The sequence below is a fragment of the Giraffa tippelskirchi genome, chromosome 8 (assembly GCF_054371585.1).
Source record: "Giraffa tippelskirchi isolate mGirTip1 chromosome 8, T2T-mGirTip1v1.2.pri, whole genome shotgun sequence".
NCBI classification, from domain to species: Eukaryota; Metazoa; Chordata; class Mammalia; order Artiodactyla; family Giraffidae; genus Giraffa; species Giraffa tippelskirchi.
In genome coordinates, this window is record NC_137282.1 from 124,668,653 (window position 1) to 124,684,564 (window position 15,912).

Sequence of the window (15,912 nt, forward strand, 5' to 3'; positions counted from 1 at the left end):
GTATGTGTACATAAATGCATGTGGGCGTATCTGTGTGTACACATGGAGGTAGGAGAAAGCTCCTGTGTGTTCATACCTGGCACGCAAGCATGTGTTTATGAGTGTACATGGAGGAGTCTGTGTAAGTAGGCGTGAGTGTGTGCAAACAGGCCTGTGTGTTTATCAGTGTGCCTACGTGTGGGTACAGACAACTCACAGAGGCAGCTCACTGCATGTGTCATCTCCCTCACCAGCTCCAGCCTCTCTCTTGCCTCAGATTTTCTGTCTAAGCTGTCTTGAGATCAGCTTCTTTCTTTTCCCCCAACTTTTATTGGAGAACAGTTATGAGAGACCAGCTTTTTCTCTTGATGGCTCAGCCTCCTCCTAGAAGCCTTCCGTGGTGAAGCCAACAGAAATTCCAGCCCACTCTGTCTTGTCACGGGGTGTTCTTCCCAAAATGATTTACTTGCAGGCTTGGCTGTCTGGATTTGCCTGTGTCGCCCTCAGACTGGGCGCCTCCTGAGGTCAGAGTTGTGCCTCCGTCATCAGACTGACGTTCCCAACCATGGGAACCGCCTGTCTCATCAGGCCAGGATCTCCCCAAAGATGGAACCTAACTATCTCCCAGACTGAGCTCAATTAGCCCCACTGAAAACGTCCCAAGAGAAGACAGAGAGCTGGGGCCCGCAGTCCCTGGGCCAAGCCCCATCCCTTTCCTGGTGACCTGTACAATTGTCCAACAGAACGAGCTATGGGTCGGGTGTCTGGACATCTGAGTTCCAATCTTGACTCAGTGTGACTCAGGAAAACATTTGCTTTCTGGGGTTCAGGTACCCAATCTGTAACGTGAGTCGGCCCCAGGGCACCTCACGGCCCTGCCCTCTGCCATCACAGCCCTGCCCTCTGCCATCACAGCCCTGGGGACGTCCATCTCCAGGGTCCTGTGCGGCCCCTGGCATTTCCCCTGACTCTGGCCCACCCGCCCATTCCCACTTTAAGCTTGTTAGTTGACTGGCTGCCAGCTGCATCCTTCCCCCTCAGCCACGTGGAGGGAATGAGGCGGGTCAGTGGGCCACGTGTCCTGGGTTATTACATTGAATAAGCTGACAAAAGCCATCAGAAGATATATTGTTTAACAGGAGATTAAAAACCAATGAGAGTGGCTGGGGTTCTGACCCCAAGTCTCTGCGTTTTTAATTTAATTTCTTTTGCTGCTCAAATCACCACATTCTAAAATGATAAAAGTAGCTGTGTTTGCTCAAGGGTTTTATCATTAATTGATTTGGCTGAAGTTTTCCCATAAGACACATCTACTGGAACACGCTTCTCATTTTAAGCTGCTAGATTCAGTGAGAAGGGGAAAGTCAAGATTCATGGTGTCAGGGGCCGGGGTCCAGGGTCACCTTGGCAAGCATCTCCCTATAGGTCAGCGGGCCCAGGTCCTGTGCAGACCCCCCGGCCCTTGGAGCAGGCTTCTCCCTACCCTTCAAGCTAAAGGCCACAGTCTGCACGGTCTTCCCTCACCTCAGGTGGGTCGGAGCCTGGCTGGTGCCCTGCAGAAGGCTGGCAACCCCAGGCTGCAGGGGCAGGTTTCTGGTTGGGCCTCAACTGCTAAATTCTTGCCATTCAGTGGAGATCAGAGGCCCACTCGGGCCCCCACTTCCCTAACAGACCTTCCCCTCTGTCTGTCCCTCCCCTCCCCATCTCCACCAGACCCCGTCCTGGGCCGGCGCCTCCACGCACTCCAGGACAGCCCTCAGCAGCTGATGGCAGCCGGTCCCGGCTCTTGGTTGCAGGATCAGAAAACCTTCACGGAAGAGAGATGTTTGTGCCTCACCTTGAAAGATAAGGAAGATTAAACAATGACAATGTGTTAAATTTCTGATGACATATAGTAACAGATGTGCCCATCGTATTAACAGAACACTTGGAAGTTGCAGCCAAGTCTTACGTGTGGGCATGACTTACCTGTGAGCGCACTTCCTGGGTACACATGCAGGGCCGCTGACTGGAGCCTGTCCCCCAGGGCCGGAGGCGGGGGTCCTGGAAGTGACCGGAGGGCTGAGGCATCTTACATATGCCTGGCGGACCCTACTCCACCCTTACTCAGCAGGCGGCTCTCTTGGTCTCAGCCTCCTCGTCTCGGTGAGGCTGGATCTCACACCCTCGAATTTCAGGGTTGAGGGAGGGGTGGGGCGCTCTCCCCCAGCTCCAGTTCCGGAAATCCCAGGGAAGGGCTCTGATTGGTCTGATTTGGGTCACAGTGCCCAAGTCTTGGCCAATCACAGGGCAGGATCAGGGACGAGGCTGGCGGCTCCCATTGGTCCACGTGGTGCTAGCCGGTGGGAGGGTGAAGACAGGGGGTTGGGCGGGGTGGTGTTTCCTAGAGTAGGGGGATGGCAGGCAGGGACATTCCCTCAGAATAAGTGTCCAACCACTGTTGACATTGGGGTGTAGTTCATGCTGATATACTTTTTATTCAAAAGGCAAACGCAGGTAAAGGGATTTAACAGAAGAGGAAACTGAATTGGACGCACGTGAAACGATGATGGACAGCCCCGTAAACAGGGACGGCGCACCGAAACCACGGTGAGATACAATTTCCTACCCGCTGGATTGACGAAAATGAAAATGGTTCTCCATCAGGGATGTGGGAACGGGAACTCTTCCCTCGATCCTGGTACCGCCACTCAGCGGCGCCGTGTGCAGATGAAGATGAGCCCACTGCCACCCTCCTCCGCACGTACGTCCTGGAGACAATCTCACGTGTGCGCAAAGAGACTGGAGAGTGGCAGCATTTTATAGGAAAAAAATGTTGTCAATAATCTCGGCATTTATTAACCAGAGAAAGGATAAATGCAGCATGGGATACTCAGAAATAGAATTCTTGCCAGCAGTTAAAATTAATGTTACACATTATCAAGATGGATTAGTGCACCAACATATTATTCTTTGGATAAAAAAGCAGGTTGCAGAGAGTCTCATACTATTTATTAACATGTAAGAACATGTACATATATTATGTATTACTTACGGATACATTCTTGGGTAGTAAATGTTTAAAATCATGCACGGGAATGATATCAGCTTTGAATGACAGAGGGAAGGGGTTTATATAAGGAACTGGGGAGAAGTACACACAGGATTTCAGCTGCATGCGTAATCTTTACCTCTTAAAATGATCTAAAGCAAAATAAAAATGAAATGGGGATCCTCCTGTTTATATGTATAAATATATAAGTGTATGTATATGTGTGTTTTGTGTCTCTATATTTTTTTAATGTCCTGCTGTTCACCTAACATTTTATAATGAGCATGAACACATGATTTTTAATAGCTGCATAATACCCCTCCATGGGGATGTGTCATAATTTATGAAGCTGTATCCTATGGTTACCTATGTAGGTTTGTTCCCCCTATTTTTTCATGCAGCAGTGAGGGTCCTTATTCAGATTGTTTCCTTAGGGAGGAGAGCTGGGTCAACGATTTGAGCTATGTTTTAAGGCTCTTGATAATTGTTGGGTGGAATGTTAGCCAGAACTCTTTGGTTGCAAGGGACAGACCAGTTCAAACTGGCTTAATTAGGGACATTCATTGGCTTGTGTTGCTAAAGGGGCTGAGGAAAGAAGGCAGCCTTTAGGGATGACCCACGGTTCTCAGGGACTAGTCCTCCTCTCTCCATCTTCACCTCTGCTTTCCTCTGACTCGGGGTCATCACAGGCAGCCCCTCTCCCCATGGCCCAGGTTGGCCTCCAGCATCTAGAGGCTCCCAGTCTAGCTTCCTAGGGCCACTGTAACAAATGACACCAAACATGGTGGCTTCAGACAGCAGAAATGCAACCTTTCGCAGTTTTGGAGGCCAGAAGTCCAAAATCCAAGGCCTGCAGGGCTGTGCTCCCTCCCTCCCGAGGCTCTGGGAAAGAATCCATTCCTTGTCTTCTCGGCTTCTGTGGCCTGTTGGCATTTCTCGGCTTGTGGCCGCATCTTGGCTAGGTTTGCACATCATCTTCTCCTTTCTCTGTTGAATCTCTCCTCTGTATGTGTCTAATTTCTCTTACAAGGATACTTGTGATGGCATTTAAGACCTACCTGGATAATCTAAGATAAGCTTTTCTTCTTAAGACCCTTAACTTAATCATTCCCTTTGGCATCTTTAGGTAACAGTCACCCTTTTGGCATATAAGGGTAAGGTTTACAGGCTCTGGGTATTAGCAAATAATTATATCTTTGGAAGGGAGGCTTTTGAAAATTTATTTGGCCATGTGGGGTCTTAGTTGTGGCATGTGGGATCTATAGTTGAGGCACGTGGGGTCCAGTTCCCCAACCATGCGTGGAACCTGGGCCCCCTGCATTGGGAGCATGAAGTCTGAGCCCCTGGACCACCAGGGAAGTCCTGAACGAAGACTTTTTCAGCCTACTACACTATCCCTACAGCTCAGGATCCCAGAGGATCTCAGGGGAGGACTCCAATTGGCCAGAAGGATTCACACACCCATTCCTAAACTGATCACTGTGGCCAGAGCACAGAGGACCTCCAGTTGGTCAGGCCTCAGTAACACTCCTAACCCTGTAGCTGGAGAGTAGGGCCAGCCAGCCCCACCTAACTACACAGACACAGTGGTATCACTCTGGGAGGGAGGAAGGGCAGGTCCTCCAAGAATGGGATGCTGGGCAAGCAAACTGCATGTCCTTCAAGGATGGAAGGGGCTTTGATGGGTATTCTCCATAGAGATACAGCCTGAGCAAAGGCTCAGAATTGAAGAAGGATAATAGCCATCCACTTCTGCTGAGTCCTTATATGCTCCAGATACTGTTCTCAGCATTTTGCAGGTACTAACTCATTTATGACTTATGTCTCCGCATGACATAGATGTGCTGTTGTTACTGCCATTTTTCCAGATGAGGAAACTGAGACACAAAGAGATGAAGCGGCTTCCCAAGTTCTCACAGCTGAGAAGTGTGGAGGCAGGATTTGAACCCAGGAAGTAAGTGCCCAAGTTTTAACCACTATTCTAGAATTGATGCTTTCGGACTGTGGTGCTGGAGAAGACTCTTGAGAGTCCCTTGGGCTGCAAGGAGATCCAACCAGTCCATCCTAAAGGAAATCAGTCCTGAATATTCATTGGAAGGACTGATGTTGAAGCTGAAACTCCAATACTTTGGCCACCTGATGCGAAGAGCCGACTCATTGGGAAAGACCCTGATGCTGAGAAAGATTGAAGGCGGGAGGAGAAGGGGACGACAGAGGATGAGACGATTGGATGGCATCACCGATTCAGTGGACATAGTTTGAGTAAACTCTGGGAAATAGTGAGGGCAGGGAAGCCTGGTGTGCTGCACTCCATGCGGTCACAAAGAGTTGGACACGACTGAGGGACTGAACAACAACGAGAAGGAAGGAAGCGATCCTGTTTGGCAAGAAGGTAGAGGCTGTGTGTGAGACGGCCTGAGAACAGGTTTGTTGAGGGTGGGCTGCAGACAGCCCGATGTCAGGCTGAGGCAACGGGGCTCTGTTTAGAAATCACAGGGCCCCAGGGATGTCAGAGTAGGGGAGTCAGGGCACCCAGACAGGGCTTTAAGGGGGACGGGAGAGAGGGAGCTGAGGGGGAGTGGGCGTGTGAGGATGAGGGCAGAGGAGAGGAGGGGCCACGTCTGGAGGACACCCCAGGACACAGAGGCGCAGGCCTCAGAGACTGGAGACCCGGGGGCCCCCGTGGCACTGACCCGGCAGTTGGGAGGAGGAAGTAGGAGGAAGCAGCTTGGGGGCAGGGCAGGGGGTGGCTCTTCCATCTGGGACACCTGAGCCGCTCCTCTGGGAGGACCCGGACCAGGGGCTGGCGGAGGTGAGCGGGAGCCTGCCCGGAGGGGAGGCGGCTTCGCGGCAAGTGGCCCTCCGGGATGGCCCGTCCTCCCCTCCAGCAGCCCGCAGTGCGTCCTCCCTCCTCCGGAGCTGCGGCCCCTTCATCTTCGCAGGGAACAGTGAGCAGTGGTAGCAGAACTGTTCCCTAAGCGCAGGGCAGAGAGCCACTCCACCCAGGGCTTCGGCAGAGGAGGCCGCAGACACCAGGCCTCGTCGCTCCTGGATTTGGCATCTGTCGTCCCGCCCGCGGCTGGGGCCCTGCAGAGAGCCGGCCACTGTCACTGGTGTGCCCCATTCAGCAAAGGCTCCCCCTCTGGGAACTGGAGAGCTTTGTATCACAACTGTATTTGGAAGAAAGGGGTGCTCTGGGTGGCATGGTTTTTGAATTGGAGATGCTGAGCCCCCCCCAACCAAACACAGGTCAGGGAGAGATAAAGACTTTGGCTTACAATGACTCGGGAGGGCCGGAGGGAGACCCTGGAATTCCTGAGATCCCCCCCTGCCTCTGACTTTGCCCCCCAATTTTAACTGTCCTGGCTGCTCCAGTTATCTGAGGCCCAGTGAAAATGTGGGCGGAGCCGGGCTGCATCTCCCGCCTCTAAAGGCCCCCTACTCCTCTTCCCCAGCGGAGAAGGAAATGGCAACCCACTCCAATGTTCTTGCCTGGAGAATCCCAGGGACGGGGGAGCCTGGTGGGCTGCCGTCTATGGGGTCGCACAGAGTCGGACACGACTGAGGCGACTTAGCAGCAGCAGCAGCCTCTTCCCCAGATAGGTGTGTGCGTGTGTGAATACACACACATACACTCATAGACATGTACCTTGCTCTCCAGTCCTCTGCCCTCCATGGATAGATAAACCCTCCTGTGTTTACATAGCTTCTTCAGGAGCCAGGCCTCAACCAAGGGCAGTCAGCCCCCACTGGCTGTAGAAGGTGGGTCAAGTCAGCCTTTGGGGTCTCTGCGGAATCTGGGATTAGGCTCTGAGATCCATGCTTGGATGCGATGGGTATTCTCTTCCTTCTGGTGCTGTGGAGGCTACAAAGCTAAAGACAGACTCTTTCCCAGACTCCTGTGCACCTAAGGCTTTGGCTCATGAGTCAGGCCCTGCTAAATGGATGCACCTGTATGAGGCTTGGAAGGCGGACGTGCAATGCAACCGGCGTCCTGGTCTTTGGCTGCTTGCTGACGGCGTATTTCCTTCAGCTGAAGTCCTGTGTCCTGTCACCAGCTCTGTGGGAACCCAGACACAGGCAGGATGCTGATGGCAGCTTCCAGATCCCAGGATGGCAGCTGCAGCCCTCTGCATTCCTCACCTTCCTGACGGGCCGGTTCAGCAATGTAGTCCTATCACTTCTGGATGCCCAGCCGGGAGCTGACTTCTACAGCACTTCCCCTGGCTTTGTAAGCACCTGATTGCCTGTACTAATTTCCTCTTTGCTTAAAACCCCAACCCTGCTTCTGTTCCCCACACTGGACCCTGATTGAAACAGACACAGATGCACTTTCTGCTAACAGTTGGGACTTTTAGCATGAAGCTAGCAGGTCACCAGGGGCCCCAAGACCACAATAACTAGGAAAGGCCAAGAAAAAGTGAAATCGAGAGTAGAATCTGCAGAAATGCCTACCTCAACCCCCACACCACATACACCCGCCCCCCAGAAGGAGGCACAAAGGAGGCACTTTCCCCCATCCTGATGCGTCAGTGTTGGGGGTCCCTGGCCACACGTGGCCCCGCGTGGCAGGATGACACGTCAAAACGTTCATCTATATTCTCTGGTAACCCCCATCCTGACCTTGGCTGTCACCCATTCAGTAGGCAGGACAACTGTTGTCTCGGGGAAGGGATGACTCAGCGTAAAGAGAGAAACAAGCAGTCCTGGCCCGACTTGTGAGTTTCGAAATTGCAGCCCTCATAGGGAACCTGAAATGACTCGTGGTTGACAGCTCAGGAGCTGCGGGGCAGGTGGATGACACACAACACGATTCCCACCCCTCCCCCACCACACAGTTTTCTGGACTAAGAACTTGGTCGGGGAAAGGCAGAGGGAAACCAAGCAAGGCTTGGGTCCCTGAGAAAGAAGAGTCCTGAGGTCACATGTGGCCATTCAGCTTGGCTCACCCTGCTGTCCGATCGGGCTGCTCAGAGTCCCAATCCCAAATTCCTCCAATCTGGTTGGTTTAGCTGATCTTTTCCAGGCAGGCTCCAAGTCAAGGTCAGTGATCAGCTTATGAGAAGACAGCCTGTGGCTCCGGTGACCACCTCTGGTCTAAGCAGCCACGGCTAAGCGCTGAGCCACATGGATGGGGGCGTGGGTACCGCACCTCAGAGGCTTGGCAGGGGCTGCAGGTGGGTGCCCAGCAGACACATCTGTCCCGAACACACTGCTTCCCTCACAGACAGTCAGTCTCTTGAGGCAGGGTCTGAGCACCAGGCAGCGTCTGTCTCCTTCACCTCACTGGTCCATAATGGAGTCACTGCAGTGTCACTGCCAGGATCTAGGATTTTGGCCAGATGCAATGTTTATTTGCTTTTGAATTTTTCCACGTGGCAGGACATGACTGCTTTGTTTAAGCATTCCAGGTATCCCAGCAGCAGATTTTCAGCCCCAGTTTCTGCTGATATCGAGCTTTGAGGCTGTAAGTTTGAGGCTGTAACCTGAGTGTGCCGTGCCTCAGTTTCCCCATGGGTATATGTAGCCACCCCTGGGGAGACTGATGTCCCCTTCACCAGCATAAACATGCTACAGAGAAGCCCAGAGCAGACCCTGTAAATGTAACCCCCTGGGGAATGGGGATCCAAGTTCTCCTCTTCCCTGTCTCTTCCCGCAACCCAGCCCCCAGCCCAGCCCCCCCCCCCCACTGTCCTCCTAAACCCAAAGTGGAGAGAGGAGGCGGCTCCTGCACCCCAGGCAGCGCAGAGAGGGCCAGGCTGGGACAGTGAGGTGCTGACGGAGCCTTTCCCCCATGATGAATGGCCTGCTGGCTGGAGCCGCAGTTCCAATTTGCACCCCATTTGGACAGACGCTTTACCCACAATTCAACTTGTCAGGGCCACAAATCACTCCGTGCAATCAGACCAAGGAGGCGGGGGTGGGGGGAGACAGGAGGCAGGCACAGTGGCTCCCAGAGGAAACTGGGCTCGGGAGAGGGGCCACTGAGTTGGGGTGCTGATGGTGGGAGGTTTGGCTGCATCCTGGGCCCTTTTCCCTCCAAGCCTGCCTCCTGCAAGCTCAGCTACTCCACAGCTCCAGATGACCTGCTCCATATTCAGTCCTAACCTCGCCTCCCCCTCCCCCCCCCCCCCCCCCCCGTTCTCTGCCCAGGTGTCTCCTCCTCCTCCTGAAATAAGTACAGTGAACACCGTGCTTGTTGTCGTCCTGTCCCAAACTGGCCCTTGCCCAGCTCAACCATACTGGCTCCATTATGCTTAGACATCTCCAGGGCCTTCTGCTGCCTTCCGCCCCACCACAGGCCAGACCAACTCCACCCTCAAGCCACCATGAGACTTAGGGCTATTCATTTATTCACTCATTCATCCATTCTGAAAACACTAACGGAGCATTCACTATGGAACAATGATGAGCAAAACAGCCCACAGTCCATGGATGGCGGACATTAATTGAACAATTAGAGAGGTGTATACAACCTCAAACTGAGACAGCAGCTGAGAAGGACATAGAGGTGGTGGGTCTGCCAGGTGTCAGTCTCTCTCCACACTCTTCCTTTAAAGCTCTGCTTAGGCTCACCTCCTCCAGGAAGCCTTCCCTAATTGCCCATCCATAAATCTCATTAATGAGCACCACATGATGGGTCTCTGGGTTCAAGACTTCAGGTAGTGTCTTGTCTTTCTGTTAAGCCTCCAAAGGTGAAGACTTCCCTAGTTAGGGGTCTGCCTACTTAAGCAGGGTCTGGATATCAGGACTCAGTTCCAATGCCTCCTCCTCCAGGAAGCCTTCCTCAGCAAGCGGCTTGGGCCTTGAGCCCCTCTTGTGACACCTGCCACACCCTGGACTCAGAGGCTTTGGAGCTGCCCCCCTCACCTCTACTGGGTACCTCTGGGGCACTCAGCTCTACTCTGTGAATCCAAACATCTCTCCTCCAGCTCTGCTCCTGGCTGCCCCCCAGCCTCCCCCCACCTCTGCCCTCTGCTAATGATGATGTAGAGGCAGAGAGGGCAGGCTTTGATCTACAGCCGCTGCCTCCTTCCATGATGGGTTTCCCAGCCTCACGTATCACTTTCCCAGCTTGGTCACAGTGTTCCTGGCTTCATCTTGCCGAGACAGCCTGGTGCTGCTGTGCTTGGAGTGAACCAGGAAGGTGACTCTCCCCGTGTCCCCGGCCAGCCAGGTCCTGGGAGGCTGCAGGTGATCCTGACTAGGCCCTCGCTGATGGCAGGGCTGCGTGCCTGGCAGGCCTGAGGGGTGTCTCTGTGCTGACCCATCAGTTTACCTCTCTGCAGAATGGGGAGAGGCACTTCTTCTCAGAGGGACTGAGACTTGCAGGGGCGAAGCAGAGAGAGAGAGAGAGAGTGAGCGAGAGAGAGATGGGAGTGCTCGCTAGCTTCCCGAACCCGGGGGCCTGGGAGGCAGAGGGGGCCGTCACCCATCTCGGTGGGGCTAGAACGTTCCGGGGTGAAAATCGTACAGACAGAGTTGGCCCACTTTCAGCCGCTCCAATGTCTGAGCATCTGCTTTCAGACAAAAACCGAACAGGGGACAACTGTTCTCGGTGGAGAGGAGCTCACTCCAGGATCCTCAGCGATGCATTTTCCTGTTGAATTTCACCGAGGGTTTTCCCGCCTGGCATTGATTTATGCTCCCAACCTTTCAGGCACTCATGGCTTGTATAGAGGGAGGACGATGCACATCTGAGGCGGGTCTGCTGAGCTGATCTCAGCCGAGATCCGTCCGCCCACCGGCTACATGGGGGCCGGCTGGGTGGGGAGGGGGCTGAGCTGAGCGCTTCCCTCAGCACCCCCACCCCGCCCTCCCCCACGCTCTCAGGTATCTGCCTCCCAGAGTGGGCTGTTATGATACAGAGATCGGGAGTTTGGATCCTGGCAACAAGCCAGTGCTTCCAGGAGGGGCAGAGCCAAGCTGCTTCCACCCGCCCGCCCTCTCTCCTCTCCTGTTCGTTTCAAGGCCCCGCGTTTTGCTGGGGCCGGGTTTTCATCTCCCGTCTGGTTCCTCCGCTTCCCACAGGCTTCTCTCAATCCTCCCTCCGCTGCGCAGGCTGGCTGGTCCACCCCTCAGCCGACACCCTCTCCACGTGCCCAGTGCTGTGCGCACCAGTGGGCATCCTGCCCCGCTGGCCTGATTGGTTTTCAGGAGCTCAAAGAGCAAGAGAACTATAATAGGGAGGGGCGTTCGTAGCGGACAGCCCCAGGGCTTGCAAGCTCCTCCTACGCCCACCCTTTCCTGGGCGTCTGGGGCGCTCTTCCCTTCTGGCCCTTCTGGCCTAGGGGTGGTCACCGCTGCCCACTGACGCCAGCGCCCAGGCGCGCACCCTCTTGCTGGTTTCTGGAGCCTGGTGTGCCCCCTCGCAGATCAACGCGTTTGAGGGACTGTGTCCTTCCTCCCTGGTCCTCCCGTCTTTCTTGGGTCCTTTTACTTTCCTCATCTTTTCTCTTTTTCCCCTCGTGAGCCCCATTCCTGCTGGGAAGATGCTGGTGGCCCAGTGGGACCTGGAGTCCTGGCCAGGCATCGTGAGGCCCTTCAGTCACTTGAAAGATTCCGAAATTCATTTACAACTGATACATCCAGCGCGCATAAGTCCCAGGGGATCGGCTTCAGGTTAATCAAACCCTTAGGAAGCAGATTTAGAAAACAGACCCCTTCCCTCAATGTACTAACTCGGGGTCACATAGCCAGTGGGATGGACATTTCCAATTATTTGCCCAGGACATGCCCTTCCAGGGGGATCCCAGGGTGGGGAGGAGAAATTTGATCCTTGCATCATTTTCCAGAAAACATGAATCTCATTAAATGCCTTTTGCAAAAAGAGGCTCCGTGGTCAAATTTGTTACAGAAACTCTGCATTCTATAAATTTCCGGTATGTTTCCTTCTAGCAAAGGCTCTGCAGTGCCCTGAAGTAAAGAGTAGCTTGTTCAATGTATGTTTGGCCCACTGTCCCCAAAGTTTGATCAGGAAACCAAAATCCTTTTTTTTCTTTCTTTTTTGCCCCAGTAACTCATTTCCTGAGCAGTAGGTTCTACAGAACACACTTTGGGAAACCTTGATCTCAGGCCCAGCATGCATGGCTCTGTGCTATAGAGCGTTTCTTATTTAGAGCGAGCTTTGAGCCTCAGAAAAGGCAGAGGAACCAGAGATCAAATTGCCAACAGCCGTTGGATCATTGAAAAAGTAAGAGAGTTCCAGAAAAACATCTAATTCTGCTTTATTGACTACGCCAAAGCCTTTGACAGTGTGGATCACAACAAACTGTGGAAAATTCTTAGAGAGATGGGAATACCAGACCATCTTACCTGCCTCCTGAGAAATCTGTATGCAGGTCAGGAAGCAACAGTTAGAACCTGACATTGAACAACAGACTGGTTCCAAATCGGGAAAGGGGTACATCAAGGCTGCATATTGTCACCCTGCTTATTTAACTTATATGCAGAGTACATCATGAGAAAACGCTGGGCTAGAGGAAGCACAAGCTGGAATCAAGACTGCTGGGAGAAATATCAATAATCTCAGATATGCAGATGACACCACCCTTATGGCAGAAAGCAAAGAAGAACTAAAGAGCCTCTTGATGAAAGTGAGAATTAAAAAATTGGCTTAAAACTCAACATTCAGAAAACTAACATCATGGCATCTGGTCCCATCACTTCATGGCAAATAGATGGGGAATAATGGAAACGGTGAGAGACTTTATTTTTTTGGCTCCCAAATTACTGCAGATGGTGACTGCACCCATGAAATTAAAAGACGCTTGCTCCTTGGAAGAAAAGCTATGACCAACCTAGGCAGCATATTAAAAAGCAGAGACATTACTTTGCCAACAAAGGTCTATCTAGTCAAAGGTATGGTTTTTCCAGTAGTCATGTATGAATTTGACAGTTGGACTATAAAGAAAGCTGAGCACCAAAGAACTGACGCTTTTGAACTATGGTGTTGGAGAAGACTCTTCAGAGTGCCTTGCACTGCAAAGAGATACAGCCAGTCAATCCTAACGGAAATCAGTCCTGAACATTCATTGGAAGGACTGATGCTGAAGCTGAAACTCCAATACTTTGGCCACCTACTGCGAAGAACTGACTCATTGGACAAGATTGGGAAAGATTGAAGGCAGGAGGAGAAGGGGACAACAGAGGATGAGATGGTTGGATGGCATCACCTGCTTGATGGACATGCGTTTGTGTAAGCTTCGGGAGTTGGTGAAGGACAGGAAGCCTGGTGTGCTGCAGTCCATGAGGTTACAAAGAGTCGGACATGACTGAGTGACTGAACTGAACTTGAGCTGTACAGATGAGGCTAGAGTCCGGGCTCTGGTTTTTTAGTGGCAGCCAGGTTTTGGAAAAAGCACTTAAATGCCATCTTTCAAGTCTCAGTTTCTTCATTTCTAAAAAAGGAAGAACCCAGTGCTCTGAGGATTCAAGGTGATAATCATCTCTAGGTTGCAAGACATGATTCACGTTAAACAGAAAGGGGGACTTATTGGAAAGATGCCGAGTGTCTTCTGGTTCCCCCGGTGGGAGTGCAGCAGGAGGGCGAGACCCAGGAGGTGAGTGGTGACCTTGGCAGTGTGTACACTCCACCCTTCATCCCTGCTCCTGTCTGCACATCTGCTTCCTCTGCAGACCGTGTTGATGGCTTCCAGGGGTCGGTGGCCGGCTGTGCCCATCGGCAGCTCTCATGGCAGTCTCAGTTCCTGTCATCTCTTCCTTGCAGGGGTCTGGACGAGAGGACTGCCCCTCAAACAAATTCTCTCCCTGGAGAGAGCCTTGGAGGCTCAGCCTGATACGTGTCCACTCCCATCCAATCATCTGTGGCTAGGGTGCTGGGGTCACCCTGGTGCTACACTCCATGGCCCTTCTGTCTCAGGAGTGGCTCTTAGCACACATGGTACAGCAGATGCTGTGTGTCCCACAACACGTAAAGTGCTTGAGCGCTGCCTTTGAACCGCCATGAGCAACACGGCCGCCCTGGGCAGCAGGGACAGGGTTGTGGGTCCTGGGAAAGACGTCGGGGGCCCTGCAGTCTCTGCTTATTTCTTGTGGCTTTCCTGTGAGTCCGAGTGTCCCTTCTGTGGGGATCTGTGAGATGCGCAGGTTCATTTGACCTAGTGTGGTTGGCCGTCTGCTGGGAGGGGAGATGAGAAACCAGCTGTGGCCTTGAACAGTTAAGGTGCACTCCATTGGAACTGGCTCCCAGCCTTGGGCTTCACGAGCTTATTAACTTTCAATAAGGTGTATTCGCAGACTACCTTAAATCTGCCATTTAAGTTCAGGTGCTTGCTTGGGTATACCCCAGACAGTGTGAACAGCTCACAGTAACAAGGTTTTTTGCCACAGGGCACAACATAGGCACCTAGATGCAGGATCACTCCATAATAAAAAATAAATAAAAAATAAAGTGCTTGAAAACAGGGTAAATACTCAGTAAGTGTAGCTGGCATGATTAAGCAAATTCTGTCTCTGGCTGAGAAAGGAAGTGGGGGTTAGCAATAACAAGGACAGTCATCCATCTAGGAGAGTTCCACTCACACACCTCAAACTTCCATGTGTATAAAATTACCTTGTCACAGGATACAAGAAATGGAACCCTCCCCCTCCAAAAAAAAAAAAAAAACTCCAAGGATAATTCAGATTATATTCAAATGAAAAACTCTGTTCATCAAAAAATATCATTTTTCTTGATTCCACATATATGGGTTAATATATGATATTTGTTTTTCTCTTTCTGACTTACTTCACTCTGTGTGACAGACTCTAAGTCCATCCACATCTGTAAAAATGACCCACTTTCATTCCTTTTTATGGCTAAGTAATATTCCACTGTGTATATGTATCACAGATGGGTAGGATGGGGAGGGTTGGATGAAGGTCCAAGAGGGAGGGGATGTATGTATACAGATAGCTGATTAACTTTGCTGTACAACGGAAACTAATGCAATGCAGTAAAGCAATTATACCTCAATTTAAAAAATTAGATATTATTAAAAGATGGGCTCAATAAAGGACAGAAATGGTAGGGACCTAACAGAAGCAGAAGATATTAAGAAGAGGTGGCAAGCATACACAGAAGAACTGTACAAAAAAGATCTTCACGACCCAGATAATCACGATGGTGTGATCACTCACCTAGAGCCAGACATCCTCGAATGTGAAGTGAAGTGGGCCTTAGAAAGCATCACTACGAACAAAGCTAGTGGAGGTGACGGAATTCCAGTTGAGCTGTTTCAAATCCTGAAAGATGATGCTGTTAAAGTGCTGCACTCAATATGCCAGCAAATTTGGAAAACTCAGCAGTGGCCACAGGATTGGAAAAGTTCAGCTTTCATTCCAATCCCAAAGAAAGGCAATGTCAAAGAATGCTCCAACTACCACACAATTGCACTCATCTCACATACTAGTAAAGTAATGCTTAAAATTCTCCAAGCCAGGCTTCAGCAATACATGAACTGTGAACTTCCAGATGTTCAAGCTGGTTTTAGAAAAGGCAGAGGAACCAGAGATAAATTGCCAACATCCGATGGATCATCAAAAAAGCAAGAGAGTTCCAGAAAAACATCTATTTCTACTTTATTGACTATGCCAAAGCCTTTGACTGTGTGAATCACAATAAACTGTGGAAAATTCTGAAAGAGATGGGAATACCAGACCACCTGACCTGCCTCTTGAGAAACCTGTATGCAGGTCAGGAAGCAACAGTTAGAACTGGACATGGAACAGCAGACTGGTTCCAAATAGGAAAAGGAGTACGTCAAGGCTATATATTGTCACCCTGCTTATTTAACTTATATGCAGAGTACATCATGAGAAACGCTGGGCTGGAGGAAGCACAAACTGGAATCAAGATGCCAGGAGAAATATCAATAACTTCAGATATGCAGATGACACCA

The 15,912-nt window shown here is 51.5% G+C and overlaps 2 long non-coding RNA genes across 2 annotated transcripts; one reads left to right on the forward strand and one right to left on the reverse strand.

Moving 5' to 3' along the window:
* Positions 1 to 1,139: 1,139 nt before the first annotated feature.
* On the reverse strand, positions 1,140 to 8,907 carry LOC145517485 (uncharacterized). The gene is made up of 2 exons (XR_014062064.1): positions 1,948 to 8,907; positions 1,140 to 1,816 (listed from the first exon to the last, which is right to left on the reverse strand). It is a non-coding gene; the product is annotated as an uncharacterized LOC145517485 (long non-coding RNA).
* On the forward strand, positions 2,321 to 14,417 carry LOC145517486 (uncharacterized). Its single transcript, XR_014062065.1, has 3 exons — positions 2,321 to 2,568; positions 4,879 to 5,435; positions 12,027 to 14,417. It is a non-coding gene; the product is annotated as an uncharacterized LOC145517486 (long non-coding RNA).
* The last annotated feature ends 1,495 nt before the right edge of the window (positions 14,418 to 15,912 follow it).